Source organism: Ananas comosus, linkage group 3, assembly GCF_001540865.1.
Source record: "Ananas comosus cultivar F153 linkage group 3, ASM154086v1, whole genome shotgun sequence".
NCBI lineage: Eukaryota > Viridiplantae > Streptophyta > Magnoliopsida > Poales > Bromeliaceae > Ananas > Ananas comosus.
In genome coordinates, this window is record NC_033623.1 from 7,509,368 (window position 1) to 7,530,716 (window position 21,349).

The 21,349-nt window shown below is 37.1% G+C and overlaps 1 pseudogene; it reads left to right on the top strand.

Moving 5' to 3' along the window:
* On the top strand, positions 679-20,332 carry LOC109708025 (annotated as a pseudogene).

Consider the following 21,349-nt stretch of genomic DNA (forward strand, 5'->3'; position numbering starts at 1 on the left):
CGTTCGGCGAAGCGCCGAATAGCAACGATGACGAACAGGTCAAAATCACGATTCGTCTCACTCGTAAAGCGCTCACAATGCGGACGCCACGGAGCAGTTGGTGTGGAGGCAAAAGTGCTCGAGGCTACTACAAGCGGTGGAGACGTGGCCGACGAGGAAGGAACAAAAAAAGGGATAGATTGGATTTTTTAAAGTAGAGGAGTATTTTGATCCATTTTCACAAATTTTCGTTCGAATTTACAAAATCAAAGAACGTGGCCTTTTTTTTTTTTAATTCTCAAAACAATATGGCCTATTTTTGTAAAAATACAAAACTAGTGAATTTTTATTTTTTGGGGCGCGGCAAAAAAAAGCCTTATAAAAAATTATTCTTTTTAGACCTGATAAATATATATATATATATATATATATATATATATATATATATATATATATATATAGATAGGCTGGGATACTATCGATAAGCATGACTCACAATTTTGTTGCTCATAATGGGAGTTTGGACAAAAGGAGTTGGGTCCTATCTGTTTGAGTGTGTAGCCAACAAAATCCAAAAATAAACCGGCCCACATAAAAGTCAAATATACAGCGAAAGAAGGTCTTGTCACTCTAGTAGTAGGAGATGAAGGGCAGTTCCGTAAATCCCAGCGGATTTGGGCTATAAAATCATCCAAAAAGTAATATACTCCAAGTCCAAATTGGCTAGCTAGGCTTGTAGAAACCATGGTAGAGGACTTGGAGAGTGAGCACGCACAAAGGGAGTATACTGAAGATGGGTCTGTGGACCTCAGAGGGAACCCTATTCTCAGGTGCAAAAGAGGAGGGTGGACTGCTTGTTCCTTCATTGTAGGTAATACTGCTTAATTTAATGGCTTCTTAGCTTTTATATCCCCTGAAAAGTTCTTTTAAAATGAGCGTATGTAATACTTTTTCTTCAGCATTATTATTTGTCAATATTTCTCAAGCCTTTGTGTGCAAAAGTTAATTACTTGTTGAGGAACTTCATGTGTATTATTATATAATTCTTTGAAGCTCACGGATAGCTGGGTTGCCTTTCCTAGCACAAAGGTCTTCGTACATTCACTTTATTCTGAATGATGAAAATTTTGAATAGACAATCTGTTCGATTAGACACGATCTAAAATATATAAAATATTTAGAAAATAAATTTTATAATTTTTGGATATTATTTATTTATTTATTTATTTGATCGAGTGATTTCAAAACGAGCGGCTGAAAATAAAAATCACACAAAAAATAATGATACAACACTAAAATTTTAGATTAGAAGTTCTGATCTTAGGATAAAATATTTTCTTTCAAAGTTAGACCAGATTTAAATATTTTTGCAGCAAAAAAATTGCATGCAACTTATATCAACAATTAAAAATATTAATTTTGAGCCATTTCGATCGTTAAGTAGATGATATCAAAAAATCATAAAATTTATTTTCTAAATATTTCATATATTAATAGATCAAATCTAGTGAAAGCGATTTTCGTTTCGGAGCTCCCACCATGCATCGAAAGCAACGTGAAGCACAGAAGCCTTTGCTTTTCTAAAAGCAGCCCAATTCAACTCTACTCTTCACATATATTTTGAATTGAAGCGTCCAACAAGTCTCTATCACATCAGATTGTGTGTTGACTTGCTAGTATGTATGAATCAGTTTGGCTCAGTTGTAAATTGTATTGCTATATATTTCATCAATACTGTCAGAGAATTGTTGTATCTGTAGTAGAACTAGAAGCTGTACATTGGAGCTTTTACTTTTGAGCTTCGAATCACTTTTCTGCTCCCCGTTATAACAGAAGCCCCGGTCTTTTTTTATTAATTGTTAAGCAGTTTGTTACATGTAATTGCAGCTATAAAAGTAGACGTAGAATTAGCTAGGCTAAACTCGCCCTCTCTACTTGTTTCCTCGTGAGTTGGTTCTTCAATTTATCTACAAAGGGCTATATTGGGTTTTGAACGTTAACAGTAAACTAGGTAACTAAACATTTTTACACAATGTAGGTAAATTGTTAGTTTTCAGTCTTATTAATTTGTTAAAGTGTTTGTGGGCTACTTGTTGTATGTTGCAGTGTATGAGGTGTTTGAAAGAATGGCATTCTATGGCATAGCATCCAACCTGGTGCTCTACTTAACTAACAAGCTGCACCAGGGCACTGTCGATGCCGCAAACAACGTGACCAACTGGGCGGGCACCGTGTTCTTGATGCCAATACTCGGGGCATATGTCGCTGATGCCTACCTCGGACGGTATTGGACCTTTGTCATCGGATCTGCCATCTACTTGTTGGTAATTTTCATCACCGTACTATTTTCTCATCATTCATTTAGCTGCTCATATACTTTTACATGTTTGTTGCTTCCACTTTTCCCTGCCTACTAGATTACTCAGAAGATAAACATATCCAAGTTCTTGAGAGTTATTTTCATTTCTCCGGTTTACTTAGATAGCTCTTGATGAGAATTCATAATTTAAGATAGTATGGATAAATTGAGCTAATCGGAAGGAAGCTTCTTCTGCTCTTTAAAGAACAGCTAAAAGGTAATAAAAAAACAATAATAAAACAAGTTGTTAGATGTGTCTTATTGGGCCCATTTTATGTTGTGGATCCGTGTAGTTTGTGTCAGGATTTTCTTTCTTTTTTATTCTGCCTATAAATGTATACCTTTGTTTCCATGGTTTTTGGGAATTGAGAGAGATCATTGTGTGTATTTGGAAATCAGGGTTTTTGGAGAGAGGTTTTTTTTGTAATCCACTTTCAATTATAGTTAAATCTTCACATTGTCTTCACCCCCAAACATAGAACAGTGGCCTAATCGCATAAATTAGTTGTTTATGTTATTTCTTCTCTTTTTTTATTCTCGTTGATGCTATGTACTGATGAATTAGGGCTTTTCGACTTTGTCATAGCAGATGACGTTATTGATTTGACCAAAAAAGTGAAAACCAAATTGAGGCTTTCCTCTACTATCACCACATATAGATAATAGGAAAGGGATATTAGACTTAGAGCGAAAGTCGGGCTCGCCAACAGATCTACCATATACACAGGTATACACAGGAAGCCTCGTGTACATGAGGTGAAAGAAGTTGCTGCAAGCAATTCTAGAGGCTACAACTAACAGATATCAAAACTAAAATAAAACTGCTAAAAACTAAACATAGTGCACTGTACATACATCAGCACAAAAAATAGTACATGTCACACCTCCCTACCAAGTACAAAATCACCTCTCGCAGCTGAAAGTAATATAAATATGTAGACAGATCTGCTCTAAAAAAGTAGCCTCTATAGGGTGCTCCTCTAGCATGAATTGCACGGGTTGGTAGGGAGCTAGCTCGCAATTTCTTTACCTCGATCAGAAGTAGCTATAGGGGTGGAAGGCTCTACAAGAAAAAAGATAGTAACAAATGGCGTGAGAACTATTAAAACAAGTGCTCCTTAGTAGGTATCATCACTGATGCCGACGACCTATCCACTAGGTCTACGAGAGTGAAAAGTAAAGAACTAGTGTTTGAGATAACAAAAAAATTCAAATTCAAATTGAGGATATACTTTATTTGAGATTAAAAAAAAATTCAAATTCAAATTAAGGATATATATAGAAGGAAAAAAATGAATTGTGATTTCATTGGTACTTTCCTTAGGGGAGTAGGTATTAAAGAGGAAAGAGATAAGAAAAATATTATTGTCTAATTTTCAAATTTTTTTGAATTATTTCCCACAAAATGAAGAGGTCCAAAAATCACTATAAATTGAACCATGAAATTCAAGGGAAGGGATTCGATATTTTGGAAGGAGATTTCAAAAAAAAAAAAGAAAAAAAAAAGAGAGGCGCCAAGAGAGAGGCCCCTCCTCCTTCTCTGGTTCGTACAGAGAGAGAGAGAGTTAGGGTCCCCTCTCCCAGACCAACAAAAAGAAAAGAAAAAAGAAGAAAAAAGAAAAAGAGTTGAAGGCACGAAGACGGCGCAATGGTGATGACTTTGACGACGACGGTGTGTGAGGAGGCCTCATGACCTCCTCTTTCTTCTTCTCCGACAACGACTTCGACAACAACAACGGCGTGGAAGGAACTGCCTCATGGCCGCTTTCTTCTTCTTCTCCAATGACGACAAATTGGTGTTTACGTGCTAACGGTATGGTAGTGATCCTTTCGTCGGTTTGATCAACACGACCGTCTTCATGATAGGTCGACCTGATAAAATCCGGCATAGGATTGGTACCATATCGTGCGCACGTATTCCCTAAGCATTCGTCCCCCCAACATCGACGAAAGACCTATGTGAACGTGCGAATGGCGTGACGACGAACCTCCAACTGATTTGATTGGGCACTGTACATATATCAGCACAAAAAATAGTACATGTCACACCTCCCTACCAAGTACAAAATCACCTCTCGCAACTGAAAGTAATATAAATATGTAGACAGATCTGCTCTCCAAAAGTGGCCTCTATAGGATGCTCCTCTAGCATGAACTGCATGGGTAGGTATGGAACTAGCTCGTGATTTCTTTACCTCGATCAGAAGTAACTACAGGGGTGGAAGGCTCTACAAGAAAAAAAAATAGCAGCAAATGGCGTGAGAACTATTAAAACAAGTACTCCTGAGTAGGTATCATCACCGATACCGACGACCTACCCACTAGGTCTACGAGAGTGAAAAGTAAAGAACTAGGTAAATAGTAGAATAGGAAATAATAAAAGCTGAAAAGAATCTATAGGTACAATGCCTCGATGCTATTAATACTCAAAATGAAATGACAAGACGTAAGTAAATGCATCAACTAGCTACCGGTACTCACTATCCAAACCTAATCCAAACGATCGCCTCCAAGGTCTGGTCAAACCTACGCCAGCCTACTACCATGGCACCACTTTTGAGGGTAGCCGGTCAAATGTGGGTTGCCCAAGGGGCTGCTGTAACACCAACATGTAAAGCCTCACTTCCAAGGGGCACTAGGGGGAGCTACTGCAACGACCCGATCCGCCAGCAATATAACTCGTTGGGTCCAAACAAAAGGCCCAAAATACTTAAGCCCAATTATTATTATTAGAGTGTAAGTCTCATATAAATTTATCGGAATTAGTATCCCATCCGATATGGAACTATTGGGCGTTACAAACTCCCCATGTTTAGACCCTGACGTCCTCGTCAGGTTCAAACCTGATCACAGACAAACAGATCGGGACCAGAATTACCAGGCGATGTGAGATTCTAGAGGTGGCTCCTACGGGTTCAAGAGGTGGCTCCCACCAAACTCGTTGGTGTAGCACTTTACCCCGCATAGCACTTAGTTCTCACACTTCTGGCTAGTATTTGGCTCTGATACCAATTGCAACGACCCGACCCGCCAGGAATAATAACTCGTTGGGCCTAAACAACCGGCCCAAAATGCTTAAGCCCTATTTTTATTATTAGCATGTAGACCTCATATAAACTGATCGGAATCAGTATCCCATCTGATATGGAACTATTGGGGCGTTACAGCTACCCTGCCGAGCAACAACCGTAGTCTCTATCAAGCTCAAATCTAGCTCATGCAAGCTGTAATTTATGCGAATGATCAATCAGATCATCAAACTGTAAACCATGTGCCTTAAGCACAATCCAATGCAAAACTCGATAATCTGAGACACCATCAATGCAGACAACACCTTATTATACAATTCAGTCTAATTAAAGTCATCCTACGCTAATCTGTATGGTCGCTACCCTTTAACTGTTGGAAAATCTTTCTGATCTTTTATTAAAATATTCTTTAAAAATAATTCGAAAGTTTAATTTTAATTTTAGAAAAATTTCGAAAAAAATTAAATAATAAATACTGGAAAGAAAAGGATTAGAAAAAGGCCTGTGGATCGAGGCGTGCAGAGCACTGTCCTAGAAGCGAAATTGCCCCTCCACGTACGAGGCTTTCCGGCAATTACTTCAAACGATACAACGTCCACGTTCCACCCTGTCAGCACACTTTTAAGGTGGTGCAAGATAAACCCAACAAGCTTTAGGAGATCTAGTGAAATACTAGAAAGCTTGGCGAAAATCAGTGCAAAAGATCAATGGCGAGAAAATAGAAGAAAGCGAGGTAGAGGATAGGGTTTTGCTCTTAGGTACGCCTAGGTTCAGGTTGAACTCATGCAACCTCGTCCAATATATATATCGAAGGCAAGGATCTTGCTTCAACGTGTCGATTCCGTGTAGCGCAAGATAAGCCTAAGATTATATGGGATACGGATTAGGATTTCCACAAGGATTAGAATAAAAATAAAGATAAAACCAAAATATAAAAAATAAAATAAAATAACCCGGATGCCTAGACCGCGTGCCACCGCTCGTCCGGCTCGTGCTCGTGCCGTGCGCGCATGCGTGTGTTTAGTCGAGAGCATAACTCTCATTTTCTCCTAAGCAACTAGGTTGAGAATAAATGAATATATAAATAACAACAACATACTTTTAGTTTCTAATGTGGGACTAAATCTCACATATGAAAACCTTAGTTGGGCTCTCAGGCAAGGGCCATCAAGTATTGGGCTGCTCAAGAGGTCTAACAAGTTTTAAATCACCCAAAACCCAATAAAATCTAACGTTAACTAGAGTGAAAAACAAGTAAAAATAACTAACAAAGCTAAATACTGACAACAAAGCATCGGGGTGGTCTAGTGCAGATTCTATACATGTTTCTAGTTCAATTCAGCACTTAAAATCTTTACATACATGTTGAGGAGTTCTAGAACAGGAATTCAACATCTCGCATGCAAATTTCAAAGATTCAAGCTAGAAATTTCAGATTTAAAGATGTAACTAGCAAGCATGCAGAATTTTAGTTGACATAATGGATAATCCGTCATTTTCGATAAATTCAACCCACCTCGGGTGCTAATCCAACTACGGCAGGGAATTGATCACAAATATACCTCTCCTCAGCTTGAAACCAGTAGGGATTAAGCCAAGAAAGCTCCACAAACTCTCAGGGAAGAAGTTAAGTTAGTCCAATAATCAAACTTCCTCAATGCTAAAATTCACTTAACAATTCAGAAATTCACTACAATTTAACTTACACTACCTTACTATTAGCTGAATAGGATGTTCTCCAAGTTCTCTAGCTTCAATTCGAGCATGAGAACCAAGAAATTCTAGGTCCACTCAAGAAAATTGTTGGGAAAAGAAGTTGGTTTCACAATTCCATCCAAAAATTTCAGCTTAAAGCCAATTACATTTCAACTAACCTCAAATTCGGTTGAAGAGTAAGTCTACAAACTTCTTCATCACTAGATCACCCACAAGAACTTGATCAATTTTGTAGCTAAAAGTTCAGATAGGAGAATTTTTTTTTTGATGCTACCCGCTTCGTTTATTTCTTTTAGAAATAAACTTAGCTGGAAATGTGAATCAACTAGGATTCGAACTTGGGACCTCGGGTACCAACCACCAAGCCCTTTGTCACTTGCGCCAAGGACAATCGGTAGTTCAGATAGGAGAATTGGATGAGAAAGTTGATGAAAATCCATTAGAAATCTGAATTTCAGCTTGCATCTCCAAATCCACTCTAATTCAATTAGACTAACTTGAAATTCCAGCTTAAGGAAGGTGCAAGCTGAACCCAGGCTCACCAACAGATCCGCCGTATACACAGGAAGCCCCGTGTACATTGATAGATCCTTCTTTAGAAACAATTATATATTAGATATATAAATGTAGAACGCAGTGGAAGTATTCGTTCGTACCTTTTAGCGGAAGCAACTTGCGTTAGAACGCGACGAGCCCGGATCGTAGAGGTTGATTCACGTGTCCTCGGATCGTCCTTGAAAATCTTCTATCGCTCCAAACTCGTGGTGGATCGAACTACAAACGAGCACGATCTCCAATCCACAGTTCAAGACCCTCTAGGATAATCAATAGTGGTGTAATGTTGAGGAAGTAGTTACGATAGTATCGATCCTGCTATGTGCGAGTGGGAGATGTTGGCATTTGGTTAAATCGAATCAGATGCACCCATGATCGGGCTCGATCCGACGATTATTATGTTGTCTAATTGGATTAGTATTAATCTCGCTTTTAAATTGGAAAGCTAATTAGAGATAAATTCTAATCATATTAGGATAACAATTAATAACCGATTTGGCCTTATCTCTTACGCACCTATTAGGATTTTGGAATCCTTCGTAAATATACGGGCGATCTCACGTAAAATAATTAATAAAAAAGAGAACAAGAAAACTAAGAAACGTAGAAACCACATTCTCCATTAACCTATTATTCTAGAGGGTCTTGAACGGTGGATTGGAGATCGTGCTCATTTGTAGTTCGATCCACCGTGAGTTTGGAGCGATAGAAGATTTTCAAGGACGATCCGAGGACACGTGAGTCAACCTCTATGATCCGAGCTCGTCGCGTTCTAACGCAAGTTGCTTCCGCTAAAAGTTACGAATGAATACTTCCGCTGCATTCTACATTGGTATCAGAGCCTTGTTAGGTTGATTTTGTGTCCTAGATTAACTCTTTAACGAGATTGCATCCGTAAATTTAAATCTATCATCGTTCAGATTTTTTTTTGCATGCTTGTGGGCGTTAATGGCGGATTTTGCTAGGATGAATATTATTGCATGATTTTTACACATCTTGAAACACCTATGTTGTAGATTAAATTTACAAAGTTTGATTTAATTTGGTTTTGTATTTTATGAGAAAAACGAAACCCTAAATCGAAACTTTGCTGGTGGCTTGTTTGATGCGTGATGCATATCCCATTGTGAAACTTGCATGATTTGGAAGAGTTCCTCATAAATTTTCTATTGATATATTTCTTGCAAAATTTGGAGTTCTAAATCTCAAGATATGATTTTTTGAAGTTTATCTATCTATTAAAAAAAAAAGAATGCTTACTATAACTGTAAAACGCAGCGGAAGTATTCGTTCATACCTTTTTGCGGAAGCGATTCGCGCTACAACGCGATGAGCCGGATTGGAGAGATTGATTTACGTGTCCTCGGATCGTCCTTGAAAATCTTCGAACGCCCTGAACTCGCGGTGGATCGAACTACAAACGAGCACGATCGCAAATCCACCGTTCAAGTCCCTCTAGAATAATAGGTTAATGGAAGATATGGTTTCTCTCTTTTTGTTTCTTATTCTCTTTTTCTTTTCGTTCCATATATTATGTTATGTGGGATCGCCCGCATATTTATAAGGGATTCCAAAATCCTAATAGCGTAAGAGATAAGATCAAATCGGTTATTAATTGTTATCCTAATATGATTAGAATTCATCTCTAATTAGCTTTCCAATTTAAAAGCGAGATTAATCCTAATCCAATTAGATAACATAATAACGATCGGATCGAGCCCAATCATGGGCGCACCCGATTTGATTTAACCGAATGCCAACAATAACCAATAAAGATACATCTTTCGTCTCGATCATTTAACTTTTCCTTGGCGATTATTATTGAGCCCGCCTCCTTTTGGTCCATATCCATGTCGTGAGTTGCAACATTGGATGTTCAATCTTCTCCACGATTTTTGCCTTTTCTATTATCAAGTTTCAATTTTGACATAAGAGCCTGCTCAGTCGACTCGTCTTCAGACACCTTTCGTAGTCTTTGCTCATGTATTTGGAGGAATCCTATCAATTGGTCAATAGAAAGTGTATTGATATCTTTTGACTCTTCTATGGCGACAACAATATGCTCAAATTTTGATGTGAAAGAATGAAGGACCTTTTCTACAACTCGTTCATCATCGAGTTCTTCTCCATTTGCTTCATTTGGTTTACAATTACAAAAATGCAAGAAGCATAGTCCGTGACACTTTCGGACTCCTTCATTCGGATTGCTTCAAATTCCACCTGAAGCTTTTATAGATGAATCCTCTTCACTTTGTCATCTCCTTTAAAGATGGCAGCAAGAATATCCCATGCCACTTTCCTCGAAGTTGCTTCTGCAATTTTCTCGAACGTCGACTCTTCTACTGCTTGGAAAAGATAGATAAGAGCCTTTTGTCCTTTTTTCTTGCTTCGTTCAAATCGTTTCGTTGGGCTATAATTAATGCAGCTCTTCTAGCTCTGTGTATTCTTGGTACCCAGTTTTAACTAATTTTCAAAGGTCTTGAGAACCAGGAAGTGCTTTCATTTGAATGCACCCATTCTCGTAATTGTCTTTTAATGGTTTTGGGATTTGGGTCTGGAGAAGTTGATTGGCAATTTTTTTAACAGAGTTTCTTTCTGGCAACTTTTCTCTGATACCAAATGATGGCGGGCTAGAATATAAAAAACTATAAAATATTTAAAACCAGAACAACCGAATTTATTAAATATGACTGAACCTCAGTACACAAGAACTTAGTAGTACAATTTTATGCATTAAACAACAAATTACATGCCCTCTATTTATAGAGCATGAATGACGCAACTTTTCACGAAAGTAGACATCACTCCACTAAAGGACATGACCCTAAACCAAAAGACACAACCTTACAAATGGACATACCATTACATAAGGTACACAACCTTTCAACAAAACAAATAAATAATAAACTAATAAGCAACCTTATAATCTAACAACAAGATGGCGGAATCCTCGGATATGCCTATGTTGGATCTTAGAAGCTAAAACCGATTGGTGAAGAGTGGCTTGGTGAGCGCATCAGCTAAGTTGATCAAACGATAATATATGAGAAACCCAAAGTGATCCTTTAGATATCTGATCGCGAACAAAATGATAATCCATAGCGATATGCTTCATACTAGAGTGGAATACTGGATTGGCGCAAAGATAAGTAGCGCCAACATTATCGCAATATATTAGTTGGCTGATTGTTTATCTTGATACCAAGTTCTTGAAGAAAGGATTGTATTCATATATACTAATTCAACTGTGGTGGCACCGTGGCAGCAACCTCCTTATATTCTGCTTTTGTTGATGACCGAGCTAAGGAACTTTGCTTACGAGAGCACCAAGAGAGAGAATTATGGCCTCAACACACTAAGTAGGCAGTAGTGGAGGTATAATCATCACGATCACTAGCCCAATCAGCATCTGAAAAGGTCGTAGATGAAGTGAAGAATTTTTTTGAGATGAAGACCATGGTAGATAATAGCCTTGAGATAACGAAGAAGACATTTTAATGCAGTCCAATGACTTTGAGTTGGAGCATGCATGAATTGTGATAATTTATTTATGGTTAAGGAAATATCAGGTTGAGTAAGGGAGAGATATTAGAGGCCGTGATAATTTATTTATGGTAAAGGAAATATCGAGTCGAGTAAGGAAGAGATATTGAAGGCCTCCAACTAGTTGTATGTATTCTGTAACATTAGTTGGAGATGAGCCGTCATTGAGAACCAACAGAGTGGAAGAAATTGGTGTTGACACCGGCTTAGCACCACACATAGTTCCTCGGTCAAGTAGGTCGCGAATATAATTATGTTGCGAAAGAAAGATCCCACTCGGAGTAGGAATCACTTGAACACCCAGAAATAATAGAGGGGTCCAAGGTCATTTAGAGAAAATTTATTGGATAGAGCATGAATTAACCTAGAGATGACGGCGACATTATTATCTGTGATCAAAATATCATCCACACATGCTAGCAAATAGATAATGACGCCATCATAAAAATAAATGAATAACGACACATCTGATTTAGACTGAACAAACCCATTGGCAGTGATAAAAGACCTAAGCTCAGTGTACCGTGCACGTGGTGCTTGCTTAATCCCATATATGGCGTTACGAAGACGACACACATGAGTAGGGTGCACCCAATCAATATCAATAAAACCAGGAGGTTGTCGCGTGTAAACCTCTTCATGAAGAGCACCATGAAGGAATGCATTGTTAATATCTAATTCTTGAGTAGGGCACCCTTTAGCAAGAGCTATATTCAAGACTAAGCAAATTGTTGTTGCTTTAATTACTGGACTGAAAGTGTCCTTGTAATCGATGCTAGGGCATTGATGGAATCATTTCGCAACGAGTCTAGCTTTATACTTATCGATGCTTCCATCTGAACGACACTGAATGAAAATATTCACTTGCAACCTGCAAGGTTTTGGGAGGACGTTGCAGGAACGAGCTCCCATGTGCAATTTTGTATTAAGGCATTGAATTCAGCGGACATTGCCTCTCGCCATTTCGGATATTTCATAGCTTGAGAGATAGTTGTGGGCTCAAGAAAATGAGGTAATGGATGTGTGGTGGTGGCAAAGACTTGTTTTGGTTTATAAATGTTGTTTTGTGATCGTGTAACCATACGATGGGTCCGTTGTGGTGGTGGAGGCGAATAGTTAGGAGTATTAATGGAATAAGAGGAGAGTAGTGAGGTGTCATTTTTGGATGAAGGTTCAAGGTTTAAAGAATGATCATTTAGATTGTGAGAGATATGGTCTGTTGGTGGAACAAGTATAGGATTAGAGTTGGTAGCTAATGGTGAAGAGTTTGAGCTTGTGGCCTTGTGGGATTGCTCTCAATAGGAAAGATCTTATGTGGTGCTAAATGCATTGGATGCATATTGGACTGGCATGATGACTTAGGTACTGGGGTCATGGAACAAGGCTCGAAGTTTGAAGGCGAAGCTGTTGAAAAATAGAAACAGCAGGAAACTGAGATTTATCAAATACTACATGCCTTGAAATAAATGTTTTATTAGTAGTTGGGTCAAATAATTTGTAGGCACTTTGCGCAAGAGAGTAGCCAATAAAAATGCATGGACAAGATCATGAGTCAAGTTTATGCTCGAAATTTGAAGGCGAAGCTTTTGAAAAAATAGAAACAGCAGGAAACTGAGATTCATCAAATACTACATGCCTTGAAATAAATGTTTTATTAGTAGTTGGGTCAAAAAACATTTGTAGGCACTTTGCGCAAGAGAGTAGCCAATAAAAATGCATGAACAGGATCCTGAGTCAAGTTTGTGTTTAGAGTAAGGACGAAGCCAAGGATAGCATAAGCATCCGAACCGCTCAGGCAATTTGGTCGAGAATCGCCACTCCGCCGCCGACTTCAATCCGTCGCATGCGTGCTACCTCCCTTCTCTTGATGCCATACGGCTTCAAGAGAAACCGGCCACCTTAATTAATTAGCCTCACTGTATGCTAATTAATTAAGCTTCATGCACCCTCCAAGAACCGTACGGTTCACAAGGCCGGGATGCTAATTAATTTGGCCTCCACCGCTCTCACCAAGCGGTACATGCATGTATATATATAGAGATGGATTAGATCAATCCTACTCTAATTCAATGTAATCTTGTATGGAAACCAATCCTAGTTCAATCAGGACTCCAACTTAAATTAGGATCCACCAATAAAAAAAATCCTCATGAGATCCTTTCCTTTATTCCATGCATATACCCGGTGCATGGACCAAACCAATAAAAAAAGAAGGCATAATCTCTAACACCATCAACAAATCCCATTAGATCGTAGCCAAAAGAGAAGCGCATTAAATTGTGCACGCCATGACGGATAATTCAAAGATATTATTTTAAGAGGCAATTGCGTTGTTGCATTGATAGAGATAAGACTGGTGCTTGTATTCTGTGGTAAAGAGGTGGAGGCTACGTGAGGAGGACTATTATTTGCAGGATTCTCTTTTTCCATAGCAGAGTATGTTGCCAGTTAGGCTTGTAACTCTGATACCATATAATAAAAATATTGGGTTGAAAGATTAGCACACATTTATTTATTATTATTCTTCAAGATAAGTATATATATATATATATATATATATATATAGTATATTAGTATTTAGTAGTAGCAGGCTGCTGTGCTCTCAGGAGCACGGGAGGCCTCCGTGCTTCTGAGCGTTTTTGATGATAGAATTTTCGAATCGATGATCGGCTTCGTTAGACTGATCTAGCGCATTTGAAGTTTTTAGAAAATAATTTTTGCGTTTTTGATATCATTTACCTAGTGATCGAAAGGATTCAAATTTCATAATTTTAAGGTTGATATCTGTCATTTTCAAGTTTAACGGTGTAGAAGATTCAAATCAGTTGAAATTTTGATACAAAATTCTTTTATACTATCTACAAACAAAATCAATATTTCTGATCGAAAATATTTTGTTTATAGGATTTTTATTTTCAGCCGTTAAAAATTATTGATTTTGAATCCTTACGATTGCTAGGTAAATGATATCGAAAAATCGCAAAAATTATTTTCTAGAAACTTCAAATGCGCTAGATCAAGTCTAACGGAGCCGATCGTCGATTCGGAAACTCCATCATCGAAAACGGCGCAGGAGCACGGAGGCCTCCGTGCTCCTGAGAGCACAGCAGCCCTGCTCTATATATATATATATATATATATATATTGGAAGAATGAATGTAATAATTATGTAAATTTTGTATTTGATTTAAAGAAATCAAGATACAACGTATGAATGTTTAGTTAGTTTACTATCACTTGTGCTTGTTGCTTGCCCTCGTGCAAGCCATGTATATTGAAATGTTATCCTGGGAGTTGTTTATTTCTTTATACGTGTACTCGTTGTTGTTAAGCTTTGGGCGGACAGGGAAGGTGCTGTCCGTTCAGCATCTGTGTACGGGTCCGGATCGACCAAATTAACGATAGCGGGACGTGACAGATAAAGTCTATCGCCAATTTGGTCGATCCGGGCCCGTACACAGACGCCGAACGAACAGAACCTCCTCTGTTCGCCCAAGGCTCAACAACAACAACAAACATGTATAAAGAAATGCCCAGAAAAAATTTCAATATATATGGCTTGCACGAGGGCAAGCAACACAAGCAAGTGTAAGTAAACTAACTAAAGCATTCATACATTGTATCTTGATTACTTTAAATCAAATACAAAGCTTACATAATTTTTACATTCATTCTTCCAATATATACATTGCCATCTCTCAAATGAATAATTTACATTTACTTTCATCAACTATAAACAGATGAAATAAATAAGGTACAACTATACTCAATGGATGTCCACTATCTATGGAACACTGTCCATACCACGATCCTTGATCCACCCCGCACGAGCTAGAACCTGCATGGTTAGTGGGGTGAGAACTACTGAAAGTCCCCAGTGGGTTCGGCCGCCGACCTCGCCGAATCACCCACTAGGTCTATTTAGGCATATGTAGGCAAAAAAAGAGACTAGATAGTAACCAGCTATAACATGTAACTACTACAATGCCTGTACAAAGCTGAAATCAACAGTAATTACCATATGAAATTGATGCATGCATGCTGTTAATCATTATTACTCAATCAAACTGGTTAACCATTTGGTTAACTATAACTCACTATAAAATCCCTAATATCGGAGAGAATTCCGCTACTAACCCGACGGGACCGTCTGCTGGACAAGTACGTTAGTCCATGGGCAAGTACGTTAGCCCATCGTGTGACAACTCCGGAGTGCACTGCTTGGGTGGAGCGACCACCGCCAAGCTAAGAACAGACTATGTGAGTATGATACAATCCTCGCTTAGAGGATACATTGACAATGCCACACTTTAACTCTAACTAGCTCTTTATGCTAGTTTTACAATTCCAATCTCGATGCTAACCAATTCTCTAGTCATAATGTCATCAACTTCACTATTGTCATGGTCCACAATAATCCACAATAAATTCACACATTCATAGGGTTCTATGTCCATATTCTATTGTTCACATGTTCCTTACATTGACAGAAATTCAATTGCATAATGATAATTTCCCTATAATGCATCTATATGTATGCATATGTATGTATACTTGTGAATAGTTGTTGGGAGAATGAAACTTGAGCTAAGTATCAGGATTGGAACATGAAAACCTGAGGTAAGGCTGGTATGTAAGTTCTCTAAACTACTTGAATTGAGGCTTGGATGATTATATATTTCTATACAAGTTATGTAGTAGCAGATTATGTGAAACCTAAGCTCGAAAATATATATATATATATATATATATATAGAGCAGGGCTGCTGTGCTCTCAGGAGCACGGAGGCCTCTGTGCTCCTGAGCCGTTTTCGATGATGGAGTTTCCGAATCGACGATCGGCTCTGTTAGACTTGATCTAGCGCATTTGAAGTTTCTAGAAAATAATTTTTGCGATTTTTCGATATCATTCACCTAGTGATCGAAAGGATTCAAAATCTATAATTTTTAATGGTTGATATCTGCCGTTTTCAAGTTTAATGGTGTAGAAGTATTCAAATCAAATGAAATTTTGATACAAAATTCTTTATACTATCTATAACAATATCAATATTTCTGATAAAAAATTTTAGTGCTATATCACCACTTTTTATAGTTTTTTTATTTTTAGCCATTAAAAATTATTGATTTTGAATCATTTCGATTGCTAGGTTAATGATATTGAAAAATCGCAAAAATTATTTTCTAGAAATTTCAAATACGCTAGATCAAGTTTAACGGAGCCGATTGTCGATTTGGAAATTCCATGATCGAAAACGGCCCAGGAGCACGGAGGCCTCCATGCTCCTAAGAGCACAGCAGCCCAGCTCTCTCTCTCTCTCTCTCTCTCTCTCTCTCTCTCTCTCTCTCTATATATATATATATATATATATATATAGAGCTAGGCTCCTATACTATCTATAATATTGGGGCTCCGGTACTAGTCTTGTTTTCAACCTTAGAGTTTTCAAATCAATGATCCATACCGTTAAAACTGATCTAGGGTATTTGAAGTTTTTAGGAATAAAATTTTATATTTTTTCGACATAGTTTACTTTATGATCAAAGCGTTTCAAAATTGTCAAATTTCAATGGCTACTATGGCAAGTTTGTAATTTAACGGTGTAGAAGAATTTAAATTTATTCAAATTTTGATAGAAAATACTTTAAACTATCAAAATCAAGGTCAACATTCTTGATCTTGAATTCAAAAGTTCTATGCTCAAATTTTAAAGATTATTTAATTTCCACTGTTCATTTTGACATGATTTACTTACTAAGTAAACGATATCGAAAAAAACAAAAAATTTATTCCTAAGAATTTCATATAGGCTAGATCATATTTAACGGTGTGGATCGTTGATTTGAAGACACTAAGATCGAAAACAAGACTATAGTACCGGAGCTCCGGTAATATAGATAGTATAGTAGCCTAATATATATATATATATATATATATGAGAGAATGTTCTAAAGACTAATTTACAAGAAAAAACAGTAAGGCACATGGCAAATAATTATCAGCTTGATATGTTTCCTTCTATAGGATGATCCAAGCAATTTCCCTACAAGTTGGGGTGATTTTAATAGTTTCTTTCTATGGCATTGCTGCATTTATTTTCCTATTTTGAGGATTAGATTGCTCTATTGAATATGATTGAGATTTGTTTCCTTCTATAGCATGCACTAGGTGCACGGGTGTATATGAGAGGGAAAGAGAGAAAGTCTTCTCATGATATAGAAGACAAAAGAAGAGTTAGTGAAATTCAAAAAGAAAGCTCGGGTTGAAACTATTTTATGTAAAAGAGGAGACAATTGTAATTCTTTTCTTAGTTAGTAAATATTATTTCACCTATATTTTTGCTGTTTGATTATTTCTTGGTGAGAATAAAGGTTTATGGTAAAAATCAGATTGGACGCTTTTGTTGCGAAATCCTAACAATCAGTACGTGAATGAGTTCCAAAAATTTACAGCCAGTGGTATGGGAGTAGGTTGCGAATTCTCAACAGCTCAAACCTACTCTTGGCATCATTGCAATTAGGTGCCACCAAGAAGTGCTTTCAACTCTTCTGTTGGAGCTTTTGGTGTACAAAACATGTGCATGACTTCAAAAGCTGAAACTCAAGTAAGTATGAGATATAACAAAATTAGGTTGAACCTCTGTAATGTCCTTGTGGTGCCACCCTTCAACGTTGACGACAAAGCCACTCCGGAGAGAAGAGAGGACAAAAGAGGAGAAGAAAGATAGAATGAGGGGACGAAGCAAAAGGAGAAAAGCGTGGCATTTGCCCAATTTATTCATTTCACATATTGTATGGATATGAAAATACTAGGCAAACGATGTTTACGCTAAACAAGTTCCAATATAGAAGGACTAACACGAAAGCGAAACTCAAACAGCATGTATCTAGCTCCTACGTGGAAATTAAAACAGAGGACCTTGTGGGTATTATTACATTTAACTTTCAAACTACTGCAATGCAACTTTCGGTCCTATTTATTTCCTTTTCGATAGCTTGGCATTCTTGCTCTTTGAAGGCCTTAAGTTACAATCTAAATTATTTACACATTTCTTTCTCTTTGTTAAAATTGTTCATTTCCTTGTAGCAGCCTTTTACTGCCTTCAACATTTAATTAATTATACCTTCAAAATTTAACTGTATAAATCACGATTTTTCTCATTCTTATAAACTATTCTCAAATATATTTCGTCCTCCAAAGTTGACTCAAAAGTACTACTTAGAAGTTTCTACGTTAAATGCTCGATACTAACAAGTTTTCTGCTTCAGGGCATGTGTTTGTTAACCTTAGCAGTTTCTATACCAGCACTGAAGCCACCGCCATGCAAAGAAAGCTGTCCGCAAGCTTCAACACTACAACTTGGCGTATTTTTCGCTGGATTGTACATAGTTGCGCTAGGAAACGGTGGAACAAAACCGAACATTTCGACCATCGGTGCGGACCAATTCGACGAGTTCGATGCTAAAGAACGAATGCACAAACTTTCCTTCTTCAATTGGTGGTTCTTTAGCATCTTCCTGGGGACGCTCACTTGCAGGACAATGTCGGGTGGGCAATTGGATATGGTATTCCGACAATTGGTCTAGTGATCTCGGTGGCGATTTTCTTGGTCGGCACACCATTTTATAGGCACAAAGTGCCACAAGGGAGTTCGTTCGTTAAGATGGCGAGGGTATTAGTTGCAGCAGCAAAGAAATGGAGGCTTAAGTTACCTAGTGACCCGAAGGAACTCCATGAGCTGGATTTGGGCGTTTACGAGAAGAAGAGAAACTTTAGGATTGATTCGACCAACTCGATGAGGTTTGTAAGATTTTATTTATTTCTGAAATGGTGCATTCTTAATATTAATGATGAAGAGGGCACCAATATGTAAACTTGAATTGTTGAGTCAAGGGGTAAAATCAGCAGAAACAAACTACGACAAAAATGCTAAGATCTTATACTAATACATTGTCAAGTTACTACGACAAAAATGCTAAGATCTTATACTATTCACAAACATCGCAAATTAAGCATTCTATTAAGATCTTATACTAATTACATTGTCAAGTTACTAATTTTCATAAACGATTTCAGGTTCCTGAACAAAGCTGCCGTTAAAGGCGGTTCTGACACCAAGTGGTCCTTGTGTTGCGTAACACAAGTCGAGGAGACAAAACAAATTCTGCGAATGCTTCCGATATTGGTCACAATGTTCATTCCATGCACAATTATCTCTCAGACGAATACCCTCTTCGTCAAGCAAGGCACGACTCTAAATCGACACATGGGTCGTCACTTCCAAATCCCTCCGGCAAGCCTAGGAGCGTTCGTAACACTAACCATGCTCATCTGTGTCGTTCTCTACGATCGTTACTTTGTAAAGATCATGAAACTGTGGACGAAAAATCCAAGGGGGATCACGCTCCTTCAAAGAATAGGATTCGGGTTACTCCTCCACATCGTCACAATGCTCGCTGCGTGCTTTATTGAAAAGAAAAGGCTAAGCGTCGCAAGAAGTCACGGGCTAGACAGAAGTGGGGGCCAAGTTCCGCTGACCATATTCATATTACTTCCTCAATTTGTTTTCATGGGAGTAGCAGATGCTTTTCTAGTGGTGGGGAAGATAGAATTCTTCTATGATCAAGCCCCGGAAAGCATGAAGAGTTTGGGGACTTCATTTTCTTTGACAGCTTACGGTGTCGGGAACTTCCTCAGTAGTTTTCTCCTTGCATTCGTGTCGAATATATCGAAAAGAAGAGGCAAGGGGTGGATATTGAACAATTTGAATGCCTCGCGCCTGGACTACTACTATGTGTTTCTTGCAATCCTCGGTGTTATTAATTTCATCTTATTCTTAGCTCTGAGTCGCATTTATATCTATAAGTTGGATCTATCCAAGTCAATTGATGTAGTGACTGAAGATCGAGGGGCATCGGACTGCCAAGCAGAGTCGAAGAGTTAAAACCGTCGTCGAATATATAGCTGCTTTTGGATACAGCAATAAATTTGTATAAATGTATCACTGTTATTTGGATACATTGATAAGTTTGTATCATCTTTCTGTTTCACCAGCCATATGTTTCAACATGTCACACTTATACTAATAAGAACAAATTATGTATTAATGCTTATATATATATATATAAGATAATATTGATGCCCCAGTAATATACTTTCTTCTTTTTTATTTTTTTATTTTTTTTTGAAAAATCTGATATAGAGATAACTCACCACTCACCAGAGATGAAATTGATTATTAATTTCTGCGTCCTGCTTTTCTCTGCTGTAATCCGTAAATTTTAGTTTATTGCATTTGCTGGTTCAAACTATGAAATTGTTCTAATATTAGTCGTAAATTATAGATTGGATGGGTGTTGTAGTCAAAAGATGTTTTTCTCAATGGGGAGGGATTGGCCCCACTGGGACTTGGTCCATAAAAACCACGTTTGGTTCGTACAAGAGGAGAAATAAATTCTTCTTTTCCTACTGGTTTTCGAACGCTGTGTTTGGCATTTGAAATGCATAGTTTTATTTTCGGATTTCTGGAATAAGTCGGTATAACCCGGTATAGGGCTTGAACTGTTGTTCCATCCTTTTTTCTAGACAAAACTTATTTCCAAGTAGAAACAATTAATTTTAATTATTGTATTAAATTATTAATTAATCTAATTAATATAGTTGAATCATTATTCATTGCTTAAATAATAAAATAATTAATTAATTTATTATATATAATTAATTAGCTAATTAATTATTAATAATTTAATTTGTCTATCCATAAACTAAATATTTATATTGATCAACCATTAATATTTCTATTAATCTAATTAATTTTTTACTAGTTATCCAACTTAAATAATTTACTAACTAATTAAAAATTTAAATTATACTTTATATTTAATTAATTAATTAATATATTTTTATTATCTTATACAATATTCATAGTTAATGAATTTATTAATTTATTAAATTATTTTTAATTAATATTTTGATGTTAATTAATTAGATTTTTAATTTAAAATTATAACTCTTATTCCTCTTGTTCCAATATAATCATCCAAATACTATTTACCTTATTCTAAAAAACAACCAAATTTTCATTTAAACACAAAATTGATCTGATTCCCTATTTATATCTGAAACTTGTATTTATCTCTGGAATTAGCAGTTCTTATTTATATCCGT